Source organism: Neomonachus schauinslandi, chromosome 1 (assembly GCF_002201575.2).
Source record: "Neomonachus schauinslandi chromosome 1, ASM220157v2, whole genome shotgun sequence".
NCBI lineage: Eukaryota > Metazoa > Chordata > Mammalia > Carnivora > Phocidae > Neomonachus > Neomonachus schauinslandi.
In genome coordinates this window covers 149,861,633-149,870,391 of record NC_058403.1, presented here as the reverse complement: position 1 = coordinate 149,870,391, position 8,759 = coordinate 149,861,633, and positions in this window count along the sequence as shown.

Below are 8,759 nucleotides of genomic sequence, written 5' to 3'. Positions count from 1 at the left end.
GTTTGTGGTTGCTTGTTACACAGTAATAGCTGACTGATGCACTCACCATGCTTCTCTCTCCCCAAAATTCAGGGATTTTGTCAAGACTAGTCAATTCGTGGACAATCATGGGCACCTGAGAAGCTAAAGTTAGGGATTATGTCTCTCTTGTCGTGGAAAGAAGGGCAGGATAGTGCTGGCAACAACTGTGAAAAAGGCATGGCATGAGGTAAGATAATATGCACACAGTCCTCCTATATATTTGACCTGGCCTAACTCTCCCTAACCTAGAAGAAGCACTGCTTTTTCCTAGAGATTAGGAGCATTCTAGAAGATTCTGAGAAACTTTCTTGGAGTTGGGGAAAAAAAAGTAAACATTCTAAGTCCCAAAATTTTAGACTCTCTTACACACACACACACACACAAACACATTTCAAACCTAAATATTTCTAAGGTTTTGCAGTGTTTGGGGATAAAAACACATTCTCATCATATAAAGAGAATTCCCTTTAAAACAAATCTACCTTCTTCAACATACGAAAACTCATGTTTTGGAACCCATAACCAATAGTGTGTCTTGGGCACATTTAACACTATGATTTTAAAATATTGGCTGACTCTTAACAATTTTAGAAGGTTAAAATGGTAGAGGCCTCACAACTGTCAACAACTCTGTTATTAGGGGAAAAAATTGTGCAATTTGGACATTTCAAATTTTTGAGATCTTATTTCCTTTTTATGACAGCTGGTTCCAGGCAAGCTTGGACAAAGTAGCCATAAGCATTTATTGCTTCCCTAAGCCAGGAATCAGGGCTGTTAGCTGTTGAGAGAGAGAGATAGTTGTCCCCAGAACTGACATTCAAACCCTAACAAACTTTTTCTTTCTCACAGATGGAGATTCAGGCAGAAATGAACCCAGACTGCTTTGTACCTTCCAGTGTGGCCACAGCCCCCAGCTGCCTTCATGTCCCCAGCCCACCATGCATCAGAGACTGCTTCCCAGCAGATGCTGCTCAGCGTGTGTCCCCGTTAATCCAGGAAGAGACGATTTCCCTGAGCCTCCCATAGAATGAATCAGGACCTTTCAAAGCAGCAATTTGACAAGGCTCTTCTTACCTTTAGGAAGTTTTTATTTAGTCTTTTAAGGCATATATAAAAACATGGACCTAGTCAGGGTATAAAAATGTTCCTTTTGAATGTTTGCAGAGTGTGTGCATGAGCCCCTCCCACAGCTGCACCCCAGCCTTTGGTGCACTGGAATCTGAACCTCTCCCCATTAACAGCCCTGTCCTCTGACCCCCCAGCAGCCTCGGCTCATCTTTCCCCTGGCCCTTTGCCCAAGCTCCAGCCCCTGCCTGGGTCTGTCCATTCACACTCTCTCTCACCTTGACATCTGGGGCAGGGCAAATCTAAGTCAGGGAGTCTAGGTAAGGACTGGGCAGGGCTGCACACTTTAGAGCTTATCCATGAAGCTTTTCATTGCCGGGAGCAATAACATCTTGTTACAGTGACACAATCCTTATCTTGTCTGACAGAAATATCCCATTTTGAGAGACTAAACCTAGCAGGGCAGAAAATGAGAAAGATACCAAACCCAGATTGTCAAGGAAAACATTTATCAGAAGCCAATACAACACAGATCCCTCAGGTACAGGGTCAGGATGCAGGAGCCAGACCCGGGCATTGTTGCACTTTGTTAAACTGAGGTCATTCACTGATCAGAGCCACACTGACTCCTCAAGTCCAACACAGCGCCCTGGGGACGAGGACAGATTCCAGGGTAATCGGCCTCCCCTGGGAGTGGCCCTACGTGACGCTGCTCACAGCGCCATCTGATGGCTCCTTGATGACATGCCAGACTGCGGAGCCTAAAGACCCCAGCAAAATCTCAACCAGAAGGGTTCAGAAAAGTCAAACCCCACCCCGCCTTTAGTTCTCTCTCCCACCTGCTCACTCTTGTTTAATTGTCAAGATTTTCCTGGTCCTTGCAATATACATGGTGAGGAAAAAACCCCGCCACACCTCAGTCCCATTTGAAGTAAAGCATCTGCTTCTCTGGGATGTATTAGACATCCAGTCAGCCAGACCAGCGCTGGAATGTTCCAGCCCATGTGGAGTGCAGTGCTTTTTCCCACTGGTTCTCCCCTTCAGCGACTTTGCGAAGGGAGGAGATGAGGACAGAGAGAGCCTTCCGTGGCTGCCCCCCCGGGACAGCAGGGTCCTCTTACTCTCTGAGTGTGATCTCCAAGGGCTGTCCTCAACCCAGAAGGAAAATCTACAGCTGCCAAATGATTTAGTGGCCAGTGGCACAACGTGGAGGCCTCTTTTTACCTTTTCCAGTCCTCTTTCAAATACATCAGAGCCAACCTCTCCTTACAATTAATGCTCATCCCAATGTTAAAACACCATGAGACTACAATATCCAGCTCCCCTCAAAAATCTTACCACAAACACGAGAAGATGGGTGGGGTAACCAAGCAGTAATGCCACTGAAGACAGATGCCACAGCTAGGATTACGGTGCTGTGAAGGTATGTTCTTTCAGCTCAACCGGGCTTTGGAAGTGACTATGTTCAGGTAAAAATATCCACTAAACCCCTGCCATGATAATCCTGATCATACCAGATAAATCACAGCAAAGAAGGGGATACAGAACATTCTGGACAGTGAGCAAGAGAGAAAATACTAGAGCATCATAAGCAAAACAGGCCATCGGGGTAATGTAAACATTAGCAGAATACTTTTTTGAGACACTAGCCTATGTTTTTCTTATGTTATTTTAATCTCCTTGGATTTCATGCAAGTAGCCTTTGTAATTCTTCCCCTCAGGGTATTTTTTACAGAACAGGATGCAGATGGGACTTGAGGTCAGAAGCTTGTCTTTCTCCTGTCCTCTGTAATGGCTCCCTGATAAATACTAGGTGTCCCAGGTGTGGAGTGGAGAGAGAGAAACTTATGCTGGCAAGGAGAGAATGCAGGACAGGGCTGGGACTATCTGTGAGTCCCACATCTATGATGTCGGGAATATCTGAGTCATGAGGACAGCACTCTGAAGCAGGGTGGGGAGTGAGGGGGTCACAAGACCTCAAGGGGATACTAGGGTAGGGGACGCTAGACCCAACGACCCAAAGCTCAAAGCCTCACCAAAGATTCTGGCATTCCAAGCGGAACCTGAACAGCCCCAACAGGCTGAGACAATGGGTATGTCTCAGCATTAATCAGTGCAGACCTGTGACTCATGAATGGAAAGGCCTCCCCTTAGCTTTAGCCCTATAAGTGACCCCAGGACCCTGGCACGACCCCAGGGTAGAGAGGTATATATGGTAACACCTGAGGCAAAATCTCCAGTCAACCCAGCAGAATGGGACGCAGCATTAGAATATAAGAAAGGTGAAGACTCAGATTCACACCACTTCAAACATAGTGGCAGGAACAGACTTTGCAGGAACCTACCACTAGAATTACAGAGACCCAGAAGGAAACATAAAATGGAGACTGAAGGTAAAGACTCAGCAGTACGGAATTAAAATCTAAGCATTTAAAGCCCAGAGCCACACACAGTGCCCGAAGCGGACTTAGACAGGCCTGGTGTTTGACCACGATGGTGAGGGTGACTCCCAGATTGTTAGCAAGGACGCACAAATCAGAGCCTGTGGTTGGCAGCAGTCGCACTTTGTGTGGCCCCCTTGTCTTTTGAGACCCAATAACACTGGTCCGAGCATCGTCTCCCACAAGCTGCAGGAAGCTCAGTGAATTCCTGGGGCGGCACAGCCAGGGCTCAGTCCTCTTAAGAAACTCAGGAGAACGGACAGGGTCACGGAGATGTTAGTTTTCCTCCCTTTCCAGACAAGCCTTGAGACAGCGATTTGCTTTCCCTCAGATACAAATTGTATTACTCTATCCTCCTTAAGACTTAGATCTATAGTCAGGTTTGTCCTCAAAAAGCAATTACATGGTTGTCAAAACCCATCAAGCTGAATACTTAACATTGGTGCATTTTATTGTATGTTAAATAGCTCTCGCCTTAACACACACACACACACACACACACTTGCTATGGGCATCTCTAAAATCTGGAAACAGACAAATATTTTTGTCATCAAAGACATCTTCAATCTCTAAAAAGTGATACTTCCACACTTTAGGACCCTCGAGACTTGGATTAGGTTAATGAAGACAGAATATATATAATATTCTCACTCTAGGGTGTGGGTTCAGTCATTCTCAACACTAGGAACTACCTGGGTAGGACAGAGCAGGGGAGCAGCTCATGACATTGTGCTGGCATGCTGGTGTGCATTGAGTTGGGGCTGTGAGGGAGGAAAATATCATTATGGCTTTTTTAAAAACTGGATCGGGAGGGGAGAGATCTAAGCTCATTACGCACCCACTGTGCTCCCTTGAGCAAATTTATTTTCTCTCCCTAGGCATTAGATATTCGACCGTAAAAGGAGTAAGATGGGTAAGGTGATCTTTACATCTTAAATTTTATTATTGATTCTGTATTTTATCTATCTTGCAGCACTCGGGTGATTTGCATTATAAATCATAGAAGATATAAGTGAGGCTTCTGATAAGTGACGGTCCCTAAGAAGATGCTGCTCTTCCAAGTTTCTGAATGGAAAACCAAGGCCACGTAGCAACTTGAAAATGAAGTGCCTTCTGATCACCCCACCACAGAAGAAAAATACACGCTGGATTTCCATGTTGCTAAAGGTAAAATCACCACAACTGCATTTTTACAGACTCCTTCGACTGGTTGAGAACCAGAGCAGACCCACCCCCTTGCCGTAGCACTAGAATTAAGCCGCCAGCCTGCAGGTGTGGGGCTCTGGAGTAGACCAGAGCCGAGAAGCTGACTGCCTGTGTCTAAAGAGGGTCCAAAAGTATCCCGGCAAACCCTCGGCTGGTAGGCTAGAGCCAGGGCTGCTTTCATAGCCTAGAATAAAACAGAAGGCTGCCCAACGACCAAACCACAGCCTGGTCAGCCCCCTGTGCTGCATTAGGGCTAAACTTGGCCCAGATAAGGTCATTGCAGAGAGGGTGTTTTTAAAAGACAAAGAAACAACAAACCTCCTGCAGTACAACACCGGCAAATTCTATCCAAAGCTGACCCAGGAACCCAGCACTGCAGACCCCAGTGCGATTCCAAATGTCAAGAGCACCACCTGCTGCCCAGACTGGGAAAAGTCTGGTTTGTCTGCTACCTCCTTCCCTTTCCCTTCAGCAACATCAAACAGAAAGTGCCTTCATCTCAAACTGGATGAGAGAGCTCAGGATCCGAAGTTCTCTCCAAGATCTGACAGCCATTTGTATGTTTTTGGGTTTATAATGGCCTAAAAAAACTTCACACAAACTCGATCTCATGCTGGATCATCAGACAGATAAAGGAAAGGAAAATCATCAAAACATTCCTGGCCTCTATTTTGCATTTGTTAGGATATAGCAAGGAAGTTGTGTCTGGTGCTGCTATTTTAACTGTGGTGTGTTCATGGATCAGAACAGCAGTGTACAGCCTCCTCAAGGAAGTATTTATACTAAGTAAAAGCCAAAGGACTCAGGTTCGAGCTCTATAGCGAGTGTAAAAAAATGGGGTGAAAACGGAGTCATCACAAGGGACTCACAATGGTAAAGAATGTAGACAGAACAGTAAGGACCATATTTGCAGTGCAAAAGAGCAATTTAGTGGAAACGAAACATCATCTATCCGATCAAATTGATATAAATTATGAGGTAGTTTTATTTGAAGCTGATTTGTAGTTTTGTTTTGCTTGTATGAAGTATGAATTATAAGGATAAGAAATGTAGACCTAGTATTGTTCGAAATATTTGTTAAATTAGGGGCGCCTGGGTGGCTCAGTTGTTAAGCATCTGCCTTCGGCTCAGGTCATGATCTCAGGGTTCTGGGATCGAGCCCCGCCTCGGGCTCCTGCTCAGCGGGAAGCCTGCTTCTCCCTCTGCCTCTGTGCTCTCTCTCTGTCTGTTGTGCTCTCTCTCCCTCTTGCTCTCTGTCAGGTAAATAAATAAAATCTTTTTAAAAAAATATTTGTTGAATTATGTAAAATGATTTACTTCTGCCTCCTGACTGCTCTCCTTACTTCTACCCCTCCCCCTCCAATATACACACACATATTCAGTGTTATTTGTCGAGTGAATGGTCAAATTGTGTCAACATGGAGGGTTCGCTAGAATTTTCTCCCTCTAAAAGGGGCGCATATATGACTCAGGTTTGGGCTGCAGTGGTGGTGTGGTACATAGCAAACACCCCCCAGTTCTCAATGGCTTACAGTGCGACCACTGTCTGTTGTCCTCACCCGCAACTGTTGCGGGTCAGTTAGAGCCCCTCTGGGTCTGCAGGCCAAGTTCAGGTCTGCTCCACGTGTCTCTCATCTTTGAACCTAAGCACGCTCTTTTTGTGGCCAATGGCAGGGACCCAGAGGCCACATCAAACAAGGCTGACACATCTAAAGCCTCTGTGCCCATCACATCCGTTCCCGTTCTTTTGGCCAAAACAACAGGGTAAGGAAGTATATTTCTCCCACGGAAGTGGAAAGAAGCCAGGACAGGGGGGAGGAGGGAAGGTAGGGTTGTGGGCAGACCATACAACCTATTACAGACCCACATCTGAGAAATACTGCCTTTAAAAAAAGGGATCATTTACATTCCTATTCCTCCCTTTAAAAAAAAATGTGTAGAACCTCCAATCCAAGTGGTAATCAAGTCTCTGCATCTTTTTTTTTTTTTTTAGATTTTATTTATTTATTTGACACACAGAGAGAGAGCACAAGCAGGGGGAACAGCAGGCAGAGGGAGAGGGAGAAGCAGGCTCTCCACTGAGCGGGGAGTAGGACGCGGGGCTCATCCCAGGACCCTGGGATCATGACCTGAGCCGAAGGCAGACGCTTAACGGACTGAGCCACCCAGGCGCCCCTCAAGTCTCTGCATCTTATTCCTTTTTCTCATTTCTGAAATCTCTGTCAGAATAGCTTAAATGAACTGAGGACTAAACCACAACCAGAGGCCAGACCTAAAACTTAAAAGCTGAGATTGTGGACCAAGGGGCCCTTGGTGGAGCTCTGGTCTCCTCCCGGCCTGCTGCACAGATTTGTGAGAGCCGGACTCCAGGAGCCCCGCTCTCACCCCAGCTCTGAACCGGAGTGGCCGGAGACGGGGTGAGTAGTGTTGCAGCCAGCCGAAAGCAAAATCCAACAGGAGTGGCCCTCAGCCTGCTGCCAAGGCCCGAGGGAATGGGGCCGCAGGGTGACCTCACTTGTCCTCGGAGCTCCCCCCACCCCGTGCGCTGAGGGTGTGGGTAGCGAGCTTCCTGCTGAGAATGGCTTCACCGTGACCCTGGGCAGGCTGGCGAGGGGACCCTGATCCTGGCAGCTTCCGTCTGCTGGACATGGAGGGGAAGTGCCCCCAGAAAGGAGGGATCGCATGGTGAGATGGCTCCCTCCGTCAAGAGGAAGATCTGCAACTCGCTCTCCCCCAGGGTCCAATGTCATATAAATGAGACCAGTCTAATCTCTGAGGAAGAGCAACCAGAAAACGACTGGAAGGGGAGATGGTGGGGGAGGGGCAAAACGGAGGAAGGGGAGGTGCAGGCTTCCAGTTACGGAATGAGTAAGTCACGGGGTTGAGATGCACAAGATCGAGAACGTAGTCAATGACACTAATCGCGCTGTGCGGTGACAGATGGGAGCTACACCTGTGGCGAGCACAGAATAACATACAGACTTGTCAAATCACCATGCTGCATCCCTGAAACTAATGTAAAATTGTCTGTCAACTGGACTGCAATGAGAAAACGAGAAGAATCACCGGATGTACAAAATGACTCCACGGTGTAGAAACAACAGCCCATAGTAATTAAAATATGGTGCTTCTGATACATGGGTTAACAGGTTAATGAAATCGAGTAAGTCTAGATACAGTGATGCGTATATTGATTGACTGAATGCATAGAAGAAAAATTAGTATATAATAAATAAGATATTCATTAAAATTTTTTTTAAATGAATAAGTCAAAAAATTGTGTCAGGACAGCTGGCTAGTCACTAGGGGGGAAAAATAAAACTGAACTCCCTACCTAACTCCTTGCACCAAAATAAATTCTGGATGGATGAAATATTTATAGTTTAAATGTTTAATAAAAATACACATAGGAAAGAGATTTAATATTTAATCTCGGCATTGTGGGGGGGGGCATGCTCTCTAGGCAATCGATCAACATCAGAACCCAAAACAGGCAAGACCAGGGAGTCAGACCCCCAGAAGAGTATAGCAGTTCTTTGAGAGGGAAACTTACCAGGGGTGTGCCCCAGAGTACTGGGCAGCAAGCAGCAAATGACACTTAGGGATGGCACTAGAAATGCTGGCTCTCTCCTGCCCAGCCCACACTGTCCTCTTCTTAGAAAAGTACTCTCAATTCACGCTCATCCAGAAGGGGCAGCCCACCACTTCCCATGCCACCTGCCACCACCATCACACGTAGCTGCCTGGGCTAGGGGTGGGCACCTGACCCAAGCCAGCCAATCGGAATTCCTCTCCCAGGAATTTGGAAACAGATCCCTGTGGGTGAGCCAGTTAGCTCCAAGTAGACATGCTATAAGGTTACGGAGTGTCCAAAGCCGGAGTAAGCATAGGACACCCGTAACTGTGAGCAAGCAAATCCCGGAAGCTGATGTGAAGAGGGCTGGTGTGCAGGGGAAGAGGAGAGAACACCCAGCCCCAGGCCTAGCTGAAAGCCCCTGGGCTACCTCTCGGCGAGGCTGGACAGTC